We start from the raw sequence: 13,489 nt of genomic DNA on the forward strand, positions 1-13,489 counted from the left end.
TTCCAACGTGCGCCTGCAGATTTCCTATTCTGTAATTTCCTACTGTAATGGTCAGTCGGTTACCTGCCCTACGCATTACATGGCCTGGCCAGCTCCATTTTTGTCTCTTAATATCAACTCGAATATCTCCTATCCCCTTTTGCTCTCGGACCTACACCGTTCTCTTCCTGTCTCTTAACGTAACGCCAAACAATTTTCGTTCCATTGATGTTGCGCGGTCCTCAACTTGTTCTGGAGCTTCACTGAGAAACTCCAAGTTTCTGTTCCATACGTTAGCACCAGCATAATGCACTGATTGTACACTTTACAACGACAGCGGTAATATCCCAGTTAGGATTTGGTGATGCCTGCCGTATGCACTCCTACCCATGTTTATTCTTATTTAAATTTTCTTCACGTGATCAGGGTCCCCTGTGAGTAATTGACCTAGGTAAAGGTTCTCCGGCACAGACTCCATAGAGGCTGACTGGCGATCATGAATTCTTGTTCCCTTGCCAGCCTATAGCATTACATTTGTATTCTGCGTATTAGGCAGAATACAAATGTAATGCCATCTTTACCTGTAATGCTAACATGTAATGCTGACCCTACCTTTACACTTTCTCGGTTAACTTCCTCAATCACATGTTGCGATTCATCCTCAGCGTTGCTGAACATTACACTGTCATCTGCGAACCGAAGGTAATTGTTGAGATATTCGCCGTTGATCCCCACTCATAAGCCATAAAGTGCATACACTGGTGATATTTGGTGCCTCGGGCAGAAGGTCTCGCTTCATGTGGCACCTAACGCATTGGCATTTGTTAATGCCGAATTTCAGACTCGAACACGAGAGGTAAGCATTCAAAGAAAGAAAGAGGGCTGATGGCACCAGACTAGCGAAGGCATTTCGCAGCTTCGATTGCAGCTCTACTCCAATTAATTTTGACCACCTGGTTTTTTGCTTGTTTGTTTGTTGGTTGTTTAACATGCATGCCATGCGTGGTACAGGACCGTGTTTTGGATTCCGCCACCATGGGAATGCGGCCGCAGCCGCCAGGATCGAATCTGCGATATCGAGCTAAATAGCACAATGCGATATCACTGGGCTACGCAGACGGGTTATTGCCGCTTTACACCAGTTCTCGAACAATCCCATCTTGCAGAGAATAAACAGAACGTCCAGAAAGGCGAAACAGGAAAGCAAAACTGATAGACACGTCCTGCTAGATGTGCGACTGGTTGCCGATCTCGGAGATCATTTTAGGCCTTCATTTATAATACACAGATGGCGCCACCTAACTTTTCTCACTTCGGAGGAGGAGAACGTCAGTACCACCGTCACACCGCACGTCATTGCTGACGTAGGATTGGTTTGTTCTCTTCATTTTTGCGGTCCTCGTTCTTGTCGGTTTCGGCATCACCGCAGCAGTTGAGAGCTCAAAGATCGCACTATGTCCATCATTGCACTTCGGGATTTGCACTATTTGCATCGGAAAGCGGCAGGGAAGGAACCGGAAACCCTGTAAGTGGTGGGGTGTAGGGCACGTTAGCAGAGGAGAGCGAGTGTGTGTGTCTGATAAAGAACAAACACAAAAGGAGGCAGGCTTCCCCCTGGCTTCCCCACCTCCTCCTCTACAGACTGCGGCGTCGACCAGGGCCTGAGGAGAGGGTGCGGAGAGACAATAAACGAGGGAAAGGCAGTGGAAGAAAGAGAGAGAGAGGCAAAGGGGAGACTCCGAAGAATCGAGAAACACAAAATGTCGCGCGTAGCTCAGCAGTACGTCGCCTCCACCGAGCCGTCGTTGGGTTGTTGCTGGCGCCGCGACCGCTGTCGCAGTGTTCCCGTCGCAACGGAGGATCGCCGGTTCGGCCGGGTTTTTCGCGTGAACTCCGCAGCTGCTTAAGACGAGTGTGAAACTGAACCGTGTGTCCGACTACTGCACTACGCGCAGTGGCCTCCATGATAAAGTGACAAACGGACATGCGTCCTCGCCAACGAAGAGGGTCTCACAAGAACGGTAAGAGCCTCCGCTTTCACTCGCTCCGCTTCTCAACAGTGTGTGCGGCCTCAGAAATCCCCGGCAGCGGGGATTAGGTCTAACGCCTTCGCTAATGAAACGCGCATATTTGCTGCGACGGTGTCGAGAGCCCAGCATTCGCGATTGCGCCTGTCCGATCGTGCGACTGCCACCTATTCGTGCGTGCAAAGTCGGTCGTGAAGGTGTTTGGTGCGAGTCCAGATCGAACGGCAAGACTGTCGTAACACTCGTATATAAGCATTGCTTATTGGTGGCTAGGGATCGGCAGGGAATAGTATTTTTTTGCGTAGCTGCTCCCTCGATTTCCTGTGAAGGGAACTGTTTCGAAACCGGAGCCCTGAAATGGGGGGGGGGGGGGGGGGGGATCGCTCTTGACTGGAGCTTTTAGCGGCGTTGGTCCAAGCTTTGCGGATCCGCGGCGTTATTTCCCGTGACAACGTCTCACGCTGACGACACCCTTGGAGACTCGCGTAGTGGTGTAGGCTACAACGTAGATGTGTGTGCGCGGTTTTTTTTGCGAACAGACATTTGTAGGAATACAAAGTAAGTATTTTTTGCCCGGACGACGTCGCCTCGGATTCCGCGCCTCCAGACGCTGGACGACAAGCTTATCGCGTGTACAAAAAAAAAAAGAACAAAGACGGACAGAAAGACAGACAAAACAAGGAACTGCGAAAAACAACAGTGCTTTTCGCCGCGGCGTTATACTATGTGTCAAAGTGCCTGGGCGCTTACCGCTTGTCGGCCGCGCGTACAGAACGATACATTTGTTTGGCGATGCGTCGTGTTGTCGCCTGGGATGGGGTGAAAAGATGCCGCTCGAATCCACTCGTCTGTCACAGCGAAGCGATGTCTCGGTCGACATTACGACGCGTGATGAGCTACGTCTGCGAGAACACAATAAAGTCGGGTCGAGTCGGCCTCTCGAGCCGAAAGCCAGGTCGTCGCGTGGTTCATTTAAACGCTGCGATCGACCAGGGCAGTCGACCCACCTCGATCAGATCGACTTCTGATTCGACTTGCTGGCGACGAGTTCAGTGTAAACGAAGCTACTACGTGTGTCAGTTAGGCAGCTCTTCGCCATAGATTATGCTTTGAGTGCACCGAGAGAGGCCTGCTTCGTACGCTTCCAATTGTCACCGCGAATACTTTCTTTTTATTTCAATATCAACAGTGTATGGACGGTGTGGTACTGTAAACTGTCACGGAAGCTTTGTAGAAGAAGGATCGATCTCTGAAAGAACCGTGGCTTACTTACAAGAATGTGCGAGAATATGGGCTCCTTTCGCGTTACACGAAAACAACTATGGAGAGTGAGGCGCATTAGGACAATTATAGGTCTAAAATGTTTTTTTATTAGTTAGTTCGCCGAGACCTAACTGATTTTACGAGAAAACCGATGGACCTATTTGAATGAAATTTGTTGCATTTGAAAGAGAAAGTTAAGTTCCTATAACTGTATAAGAACTATAATTTTTAAGAGCTCATGCGATTTACAAAAATTGCCGAAAATCGGTAAGTTAAAAACAAAGACTTAAGAGCAATAAATCTATAAATCCCCCAGCTTGCATCAAATGTATATCGCTGCTCTGAAAACTGCATCCGTTAGAGCATCTCAAGTTGACAAGTATGACATGAATTTGCAAATTGGGCAGAAAGGTCACAGTGTTTCCGATGGCTTTGTCATTGTATGTAGGAGGCTACGGTCTTGCAAATGTTCTACTCGCATGCTAGTGGTACATTTCAGAGCGGTATAGCATCAATTTTGCCCACATTAGATGTACCATTAGGCACATCTTACAGAAGTGTTATATCGTCTTTTTACTGCTGAATTAGAGAGTTGTAGACTTTATACTCGAGTTCTTTCCTGAAATTTCGCAATTTTTCTCTAGCTTTTCCAAGAACATTGACGACATCATTTGAAATCCACGTCTTATACTTGCTATACCAGCGTGCCTCAGCAAACACTTTAAAATTTTTTTAATGTAGTCTGTGGCAGGTAGTCCAATTCTAGTCCATGATCTGGTCCATTGAAAGAGGCGGACATTAGTTGTAGCAAAAATTGATGTGCATAATCGACTAATTAAGAGAAATTCACTAATGAAGTTTCTAACTAATTACCTTATGGCACATACTGCAGTTTGCAAATTCTAGCGGGTGAGACTGGAAGGCATATTCACTTGGAAAGAATTGTGTGGATGAAGCCATTTACGAGATATTTGCCGTCAAACTCTCGGTAAAAATGCACTGTCGTTCCACTTTCTTAACCAAACGTCGTTTTCTGCATTGCACAAGAGTAACGGAAACGCGCCAATGCATTTCTGCGCAAAGTTAGGGAATTAATATATTGGAACTGGTGTCATTCTGGGAATTCGTTCCATGTGGATCCGCCTTGCGAAATCCCCGGCTAGAATTTGTAAATTGAAATATGTGCCACAAAAGCTGAGTAGTTAAACGTTTAATTAGGTAACTTTTGTTAATTTGTTGATTATGCGTATCAATGTTTTGTGCAAATAATGTCCGCCTCTTCCAGTAGACAAGCTCATTGACTAGAATTGTGCTTTCTGCCACAGACAATTAAAAAAATTTTTGAAAGTGTTTGCTGAAACACCCGGTATACATTTTGACTTCTTTTAAATTTAGCGGTCGTTGTCGAAATCGTTCCTGTGGTTGCCGAAAAAAAAAAGAATTTCTCTGTTCGCAAATACCGTGTATCCCAGCTAACGTTAGCCAAGCTGGCAAATGAAAAAAAGAAGAAAGAAAAGCATGGTGCAAGGCAGAATTATAAAACCTACGGTGCTGGGTCATCGCATGGTCTGACGACTGAGAGCTGTAGATCTTATAGCCGTAACTTACCCCGTGTTCTTATTATTTTTTTATTTAAGAGCTTGGCTAACGTTAGCTATGGCACCCTATATTTAGGTAGGAGCTTTTAGGCAAGCGCTCCCTCTTAAGCATTGCATAACATTACACTTTGCGTAAGACTAAAATAAGCGCAATTGTACGCATCGGAGTTAGTTGCATTGCGTTTGACACCGGTGTCATGCGGTCGCTTTTCATAGCGATTGGGCCTGATCCTTGATCGCGATCCATAGTGATCGCTGCTACACGGTCCAACGATCCAGATCGAGTTTAGATGAGCTCAAAGGCATGGGTCTAAAGCACTTATCAAATTTGTCTAATATGCCGCAAAAGTTGTAGTTTATAATATCCCTTTCTTTTATGAAAATAATATTTCGTTTGGCACTGGGAGTAATTAAGGCTATTATCGTCTGCTGGTCGTCTGCAACTCTCGAATCTACATGGTCGTCAGCCTGCGATCGCAATCAAGAGGTCCGATCGCGATGCACGGATCGCGATCTCTGGATCCGTATCGAGCAAGATGGCGATCGAAAGTGCCGGTGTAGCAGCACTTGATTAGGATGGAGCACAATCCGGATCGGGTCCGATCGCGTTTGACACCGGTATAATTAAACGTTTTTTCACCTTACCCAAGTTCTTTCAACCGCGATACACCGCAGATTACTGTCTTCAGGATCAGTCCAGTTTACTATTACACACTATCCGTGATCGTTTCATTACGCCATCTTCGGAGTCAGATGTTTCGATCCCATCATAGAAAGATTAGATTTTTTGTTCTTTTTTTCTTCCTTCTTCCGCATTTTAAAAGTTTTATTTTATTGTACAGGCCCGAAAGGAGGCGTAACAGGAACTTACACACCGCAATGTGCCTGGGATGAGCCAAGGAATGCTTCAGGCTAAACTTGTGCACTTGAAAAACGTGCATACATTTGCTAAAGCGAGAATATTTGTTGTTTTACTGCGTAATTTCTAAGAAAATAAAGCCGATCGTTGGCACGTGGACAAAACCCATCGCCACATGTTTCGGTGAAGTAACTGATTCTTTTTTTTATTTTAGGTTCTAAGCTCCATTCTGAACCGGCAGCCATGAACAATCGCTGAAGTGTCAAAACGCCACATCTTGTGTTTTTAAAAATGACAAGGTTGCGTGCGGTAAAACAGCAGCGTATATCGAACGAGACGTCTGGATCCGCCAGTGCTGTTTCATCCACTGAAAAGATGCTCAACGTGCACATGTATCCATTCATTAAATTAATTGTGCGAAAAATATTGTGCAAAAGTGCGAAACAATAGCAGAAGATCGGCTTACGCAAGGGGCCGCGTTTCTACCAGAAAGCTGGCCTTCGTGCATAGATTTCGCCGCCAGCGTTTTACGGCAAGCAATACGGTTACATAAGCTGCAGTTGGGCCGGGAACGTAGTCACCTACCCGTACGGGTAGGTGACTACGTTCTACGCGACCACGGGACTACGGGACCACGGTTCTACGGGACTACGGGACCCGTACGGGCAGGAACCCGTACGTGTCCCGAAACGTCTCTGTGTGTTGTTTTTTCACCTTGACTTGGTCAGTGGCCGCAATTTCTTCATCAGTTGGGCCGGGAGCGCGAGAAGCAGTCGGGTGTCTTTGAAGGCGATCGCGTTCCACTCTTAAAGGCGAAGCTTGAGCGTCCTTCGATTTTTTTTTTTTTTGTAAGAGGATGCTCCCCTAACTAGATCACTCGACGGTGGTGGGGCACAGGCCCTTTGCATCGGCGCCTTTGTATTGGCGATGAAGTTGCAGCCTCCACCAAACCTCCGGCCACCACGAAAACGGGTGAAAGCGCCGCAAAAATCTATCGCTTTAAAAAAATAGTATTTCATCTTTCTACCCTGCATCTACTTCTCGAGATCGCAATGAGCACCGGCAAAGAAAAAAAAACGATAAGAATAAGAGAAAAATAAAAGCAAGAAAACTGACGGGCTGTACCGGCAGAAGGTCGCCCGAGTGACCCCGGTCGGCAAATTCCACGAAAATCGAGTGCGTTCCGCGGAAGAGCCCGCCCTCGGTGCGGCCCCACCCCGCTGTGACGACGAGCACACCGCGTGGTTTGATAAACTTCAGCTGGGCACGCTAAAAGCGAGGGTAGGCGCCGCTTTAGTATAGGCACGGCCGGACTGGGAACTCTTATTTTGTTATAGCGCAAGCTTGACACGGACAACAGAAGGCACATCTGACACACACAGCGCTGTGTGTGTCAGATGTGCCTTCTGTTGTCCGTGTCAAGCTTGCGCTATAACAATTCAGATGTGCCTTCTGTTGTCCGTGTCAAGCTTGCGCTATAACAAAATAAGATATGCCGTACCAACAAGCCCCTATTGATATTCTCATGGACTCGGAACGCTCGCGCAGAATCCGTGTCCAGCCTATCGAAACTTCTGAAATATTTAAATTAGATGAAGAGTGTCAATGAGAAAGTTGTAGAACAATGTGGAAAACAAAAACAAAAAAGCAACCGACACAGCTTTCTGTTGCTCGATACGTGCTACGTAAGTGTTTTTTTCTTTTGTTTTTTCGAGCGTGAAAGAAGCCCGCGAATGCACGCAGAGTATACTTCGAGCGACCTGTCGCGCGGCAATTTTGCGTGTATTCGCGGGTTTCTTTCACGCTCGGAAAAAAAAAAAAACACTTGTATGCAGCACGTATCAAGCAACGGAAAGCTGTGTCGGGAGTTTTTCACTTTGCTTTACAATTTTTTGATTGACACTTTTCATCTATAGTAGGATACATCTTAAAGAAGACAGCAGTCAGTTGGCAACCAAGGCACACAGACTGCGCGGCGTTGTTACTCCGCCAGCCAATCACAGAAGCAAACAAAATCGTCGTCATGCGGCCATTTCAAAATGGCGTCGTACTTGATACCTCCGGAGCGTCTGCTGTTCTTGAAGAGTCTTTTCATCGGCGGAAGCGATGAGGTGTGCACCAAACATGGACAAAGTGTATGGAGTCCGAGCATTTCACTCTTCGAAAGCCCGCGGTACAGTTCATTTCACTGCTGACCCCGTTTTATTCATGAAACTTCACTGCCAACTGAAGTGAAAGTTGACAATAAATCGTTGCAGCGAAGCAAGCGCTTTATTTCAGCCCAATAAATAATTAGGTTTACACCGTTCCACTGTAATACGACGACGAATCAAAACGTCCAAAATTACGCGCTTATGATTTAATTTTTATGGTTTCCACATCATTTAGGTAACAGGAAAAGCTTGAAGTACGAACTATTTGCGGTCTCGCGGAGGAACACTGGTTGGAGGTTATGATGGCGTCGGCGGGGCTTCACTGCAGGCTTGAATTTCAGAAGTCGAGTAATTAATCGACTGATCATGTAATTAGCCGGAATGCAAAGAAATCATCTGAGTCTCTCCAAGCGACGACAAACAACTTTACCTTGGTTCATTCCAGGTACGTGGGGCATTTGAATTTTTGTAAATCTTCGTGCTTGGTAGTTGGGGCACCCTGTAAACGCGAAGCGCGAGTTTTCTGCGCCGTGCGACCACGCAAGGATCTTCAGCCTGCTTCTCTTGCTTCAAGTCACAGAATTTCCTGCAAAAAAAGTTCCGCCAGAACCAATCTACGGTGACTGCCTAATTCGCACCACACACATACTTTATTCCCCTTCCATTACAGCCCACTGAGCGTACGTGCAAGCCACACATGCGCGTCAATAGACAGATTTAGATTAGGAGACGCAAGCCAGGGTCTGCGCATGCGCAGTAGCGTGGTCCCAAGTCCTTGCGTACGCAAGCCGCTTGTGTCCCCTAATCTAAACCTCCAATATCGTTGGTAGCACGACGTATTCGGAGCCACTTCCGAATTGTTGGCGTGGCGGCGCCAAGTTTGTAAGACACCAAGAAGCGGATTGGCTTGCAGAGCGGTCCGCTAGTAGAGGATCTCGGATGCTCTGACTCCTTGCGACACACCCGTGCCGTACACCGACATTGCTTCCGCGGCCATACGCAGCTGGGGCACCAGCGATGTGATAGCCGCAGATTTGAGTGTTCCCCGGTAATTTCTATGGGAAACACCACGATTAGAGCATCACTTCCGAGATCTGGTGGCGCGCTGTCTCTCCGTGCTGCCCCGGATCTTGCGGATCTCGGAGGCCTTATTTTGAACGGTTATTTGGAGTCTTCCTGGTGCTTACGGAACGTCGGCTATTCTGAGTAAAACTAAAAGCAGCGCGAAGACTAAGACAACGATCGAAAACACACAACAGAACGAGCGCTGTGTCGCCCAAATCAAGTTGTCGGCTATCCTGTTTGCACAGACCTCCAAAGCTTGTGCTTTTGGCCATGGAAAATTCGTGGAAACCCGCACGTTTGCGCGGGCTTGGCCGTAAAGGATTATAACTCTCGAAAGTTAGCGGACAAGGGAGACAATGGCGAGCAGCCGTAGTGTGCCGGAACAGAAGCCGCCAGGAGATTCTCGGCACTTGTTAACATAGAGCTCATCTCAATAGTGAAAAATCGGTGTCCTCATAATTTCGTGACACGTACTTGCACTTCGAGGCATGTGGGGCATTACTTTTATTTGAAGAACGTAAGACAACATGTCCTTGCACTTTAAACGAACTTGAAAAACTGCCTTTATTTTTTTTTAACGTGCGAATAATTTCATCAAGTTTGCGGGCAGCCTTTTTAACACCAACCCGGTTCACTGGGTGTGTACCGCTTTTCGCTGTAACAGAAAAAAAAATCATATAGAATTTATCCAATGCGGGGGGCGACATCGAACCCCGCGATACAATCTTATTGGAATATATATTCAGATATGCCACGCGTGAAATGTCGCGGCCTTGCTGCTGGATGTGTGGCTCTTCTGACCTCCTTGAAACCCTTGGGTTCAGGGATAGCAGAGGGAAAGTACACATGTCAGCAACAAAGATTAGTAAGAGGTACGTCAATGGAGGTTTGGGGACAGAAAAGTAGTGAGACCACAAACAACGGAGGCGTACAAAAATAAAGTTCCCGGTATAGCGGTTCAGAAAGTTTGATGCTGGGAACTCTTAGTGTTCTTTTTTTTTTCTTCGGAAAGATAAGTAGGACATCGGGCAAAATAAGAACGAACGCTTGGGGGCGCAACCTACCACCTCGTTTCGAAGGGGACGCTCATAACATCCGTCCAACCAGCATGTGTGTGTGCGTGCATGCGTGTGTGCGTTGCGTGCATGCGTGTGTGTTCAGTCATCTTCGAGCGTTCCTTCAACCGCCCGCGTGTTGTCGGAGGGAATAACAAACACTTTTACAGACGCCTTTCTCAGGCAGCAAAAACGGGGTCGTGCTCAGGTTGTGCTTGCACCTAATGCGCCCTGAAGCTACAACTTGTGACCAAATCGCGCGTAATTCAGTCTGGTATATAGAAAACTTGCCGAACGAACAAATTTTGCTGTTGTTGTAAGGTTTTCTGAAGTATGGATTGCTGAACTGTTGCGCGTGTCTAGTGTCCGAGGCAAAAAAAGGTGAACCAAACTTCCGCGAAAAGTGGCAACGGCCGATGCCATTGCTCGCGAGCCGTTTTCGACGAATGTGCGTACGCTAGACACGAACCAGTTTATTTTGACGAGCGGGATTTCGAGGAAACCCACTTTAAACGCTAATGGCTTCCCGGCGCGTTAGCAGCGTGGCCATCTTACGAACTCCAGGCATACTTGTTTTGACGCGAGAGCGTTAAGGCGCCCTTGTCGCAGAAAATCCGGCCTCCTGTGTACGGCGTCCGGCGTCGGGCATCGCCTCGGCATAAATAATTTCGAACCTATTTTCGAATCACGCATAGCCAACCACTTCTCTACCACCAAAGTTGTTCATACCTTGTTCTTCATTCTTTACAAAGTTATTGCTCAGAATTTTCAGAACGGGCAGCCCACGAACAAATGTCGTGAAAAAAAAAAATAACACCGACAGCGCATGGTCCTTTATGTTAGCTTTTCTCAGACTGAAATATTGAAACAGTAACAGGAGATCGACACACGCAAGAGGCCGCGTTTCTACCAGAAAGCTCGCCTTCGTCTAAGTTCTCTCTCTCCCTCTTTCACTCCCTATTCCCCTCCCCACGTGTAGGGTAGCAAACTGGACTCAGTCTGGTTAACCTCCCTGCCTTTCAGTCTTCCCTTCTCTCTCTCTCTCTCTCGCCTTCGTGCACAGCGTTCGCAGCCAGCGTTTCCCGGTAAAGGTTACGGTTAAGCTGAAAAGCTGTAAGAGGTCTTTAAACGCTATCGCGTTCCAGGCAAAGCTTAAGCGTCCTCCAGATTTTTTTGTAGCGAGGTTCGTTGTTCGAAACAGGGAGGAATGGTTGTAGGCGTGTTCATATAGATTAAGACGTTCGAATCAAATTGAATATGTGTGTTAGAAAATTAAGCTTTCTTTTCCGAATATTAAAATGTTCGAATCAAATCGAGTATCAACATTAGGAAAATAGCTCTTCGAATATGAAATATCTCTCTCCTGCTTCCAAGATAAGACCAAAAAATAAGTAAGCTGGTAAATGGAAAACTGCGCAGCCATTACCAACGATGTTCAGTACGGTCCACCTTTAAAAGGATCGCCTGCTTTCAAGAGTGCACTTCGACTTTGTATTTTAGCCCTAATTTTTGCAGCTCAGCTTGATGTGAAGGCCTGTGGAAATTTTTCTTTATCAATACTCTTCAACATAATGGGTATATCAACATTTTCTGCCAGTTAAGTTGACGGACTATTGAAATTATGTTGTGGAGCGTACCGTACCACGAGCAAATACAGCGAAAAGCTGTGGGAGGCTGGCCAGTGCTAATCTTTCGTGCCCAGACACTGTTTAAAGGCCGACTCCTAGTGAAATTCTGGATGACACTTCTGGATCGCACAGAATGCCTAGTTTCGGATCGTCTAGAAATAGCAGCCTTAGTGCAACATTTTTATGTTTACGCAGTGCGGTTATGGGGTTACTTACTGTATTGATTTTTCAGCTCTTCATCGAGTGATACAAAAAAAAGAAGCCCCAGCGAGTGTGTCGTCTTTATTCGGCTTTTATACTTACTCCGCTCCCAAGCGGTTTAACTGTCCTGTAAACTTTTGTGACGGACTGTATAAAGGGCGGGACCGTCTGCTGGTGGTATAAACGAGCCTGACCTCAGCACGAGCATTGCGGGCGTCCGGGGACGTAAACGCGATCATTGCACTCTGGGCGTATTGACGCCGTATTGTATCTGACTGCATCGACGTGTATGTATGTATTATGTATGTATGAGGGAGGGGGAAATGACATTTTTGCCCTCTCCTGTTGATCACCGTCGGGGGATACACGTGCTGGATGAATATCTACTGCGCGCACACGTGACGAAGTGGTCGGCATCCGACCTGTATATGTATATACGTGGTACAATACAACCGCATGGTATCAAGCGCGGAGTCTAAGGGAGAGAGAGGCAGCCCGTCAAACATTTCTACACGAGTCCTTGTTTTCCTTTTTTTGTCCTTTTCTCTGGATTCGTTCTCCCTCCCCCAGAGCTGCTTCATCTAATGTGTGTGTGCGTGCGTGTGTGTGTGTGTGTGTGTGTGTGTGCGTGTGTGTGTGTGTGTGTGTGTGTGTGTGTGTGTGTGTGTGTGTGTGTGTGTGTGTGTGTGTGTGTGTGTGTGTGTGTGTGTGTGTGTGTGTGTGTGTGTGTGTGTGTGTGTGTGTGTTTGCGCGCGCGTGCTAATTGTGTCGTCGCGTTCACCCCACCAGAACGGGGTCACGCTCGTGTGCAGTGTGTCGCGATCGTGTCCTTCCGCCGCTGCAATTATAGCGATGCCGAGGGAAGGCGGGCTGACGAACGGACAGAATACCAGCGCGTGCGGCAGTCCCCGACTCGTACTTTTTTGTTTCTCCCTCAATAACGTCGGTGGCAGTGGAATGGAAGCGTGGAGGAAATCATAGCAGTCGTAGCTATCGGCAGCTGTCGGCAGCCAATCAGCAGCGCGATAACGCGAATGTAGTTCGTGTCCCAGAGCCGTGTGTCCCTCCGCGTTTGAGCGTCGTCTGCTCCTCGAGTGCCAGAACACGTCTGGTTAATGTTTCCACTTCAGTACAAAAAATAATAATATTACGCTATGTGATACTGCTATAATGAAACGTGAGGTGGACATGTTTATCGGCATTCCTTCTGAAACGGAGCATGGACAAATAGTCCCGTAGCGTCCTTGATTTATTCAGGTTTTACTACATCTGTCGCTATCTAGCCTTCTGCCTTTCTCCCTATCTGATCTCGATCTTAACTTTCGCGTGAAGACACGGATACCCGCCGTTGCTTCCGTCAGTTTGAGCGGTACAGTACGACAAATTCTACCAGCGTCAATTTTCACGAGTATCAACGTTTGCTGGCAAGTTTTCACGTTTTAATCGCTGAAGATCGTTGTTGAAAGCGGCTTGTCGGTATATATTCGTCGAATGTTTTTCGCCTGCGTCTGGCTTCGTCGAGCCGTCTGCTTGCTAAAAACATGCCGCTTGTTTATGCCTCATTGTCAATCACGCGCACGCGTGGACTCGGCGGTACGTGGCTGCAGTGTTACACCACTACATTTTCTGTGTGCGCTGCCGTAGTATAGGGCGCATGCACA

The 13,489-nt window shown here is 47.1% G+C and overlaps 1 protein-coding gene across 1 annotated transcript in view; it reads left to right on the forward strand.

Moving 5' to 3' along the window:
• Nucleotides 1-1,299: 1,299 nt before the first annotated feature.
• The window catches only part of LOC126544966 (uncharacterized), a 58,181-nt gene continuing 45,991 nt past the window's right edge, over nt 1,300-13,489 (forward strand). Inside the window, exon 1 of the mRNA XM_050192550.3 lies at nt 1,300-2,000. The gene's annotated coding sequence lies outside the window, so the exon portion shown is untranslated. The remainder of the gene's footprint in view (nt 2,001-13,489) is intronic.

The sequence above is a fragment of the Dermacentor andersoni genome, chromosome 10 (assembly GCF_023375885.2).
Source record: "Dermacentor andersoni chromosome 10, qqDerAnde1_hic_scaffold, whole genome shotgun sequence".
NCBI lineage: Eukaryota > Metazoa > Arthropoda > Arachnida > Ixodida > Ixodidae > Dermacentor > Dermacentor andersoni.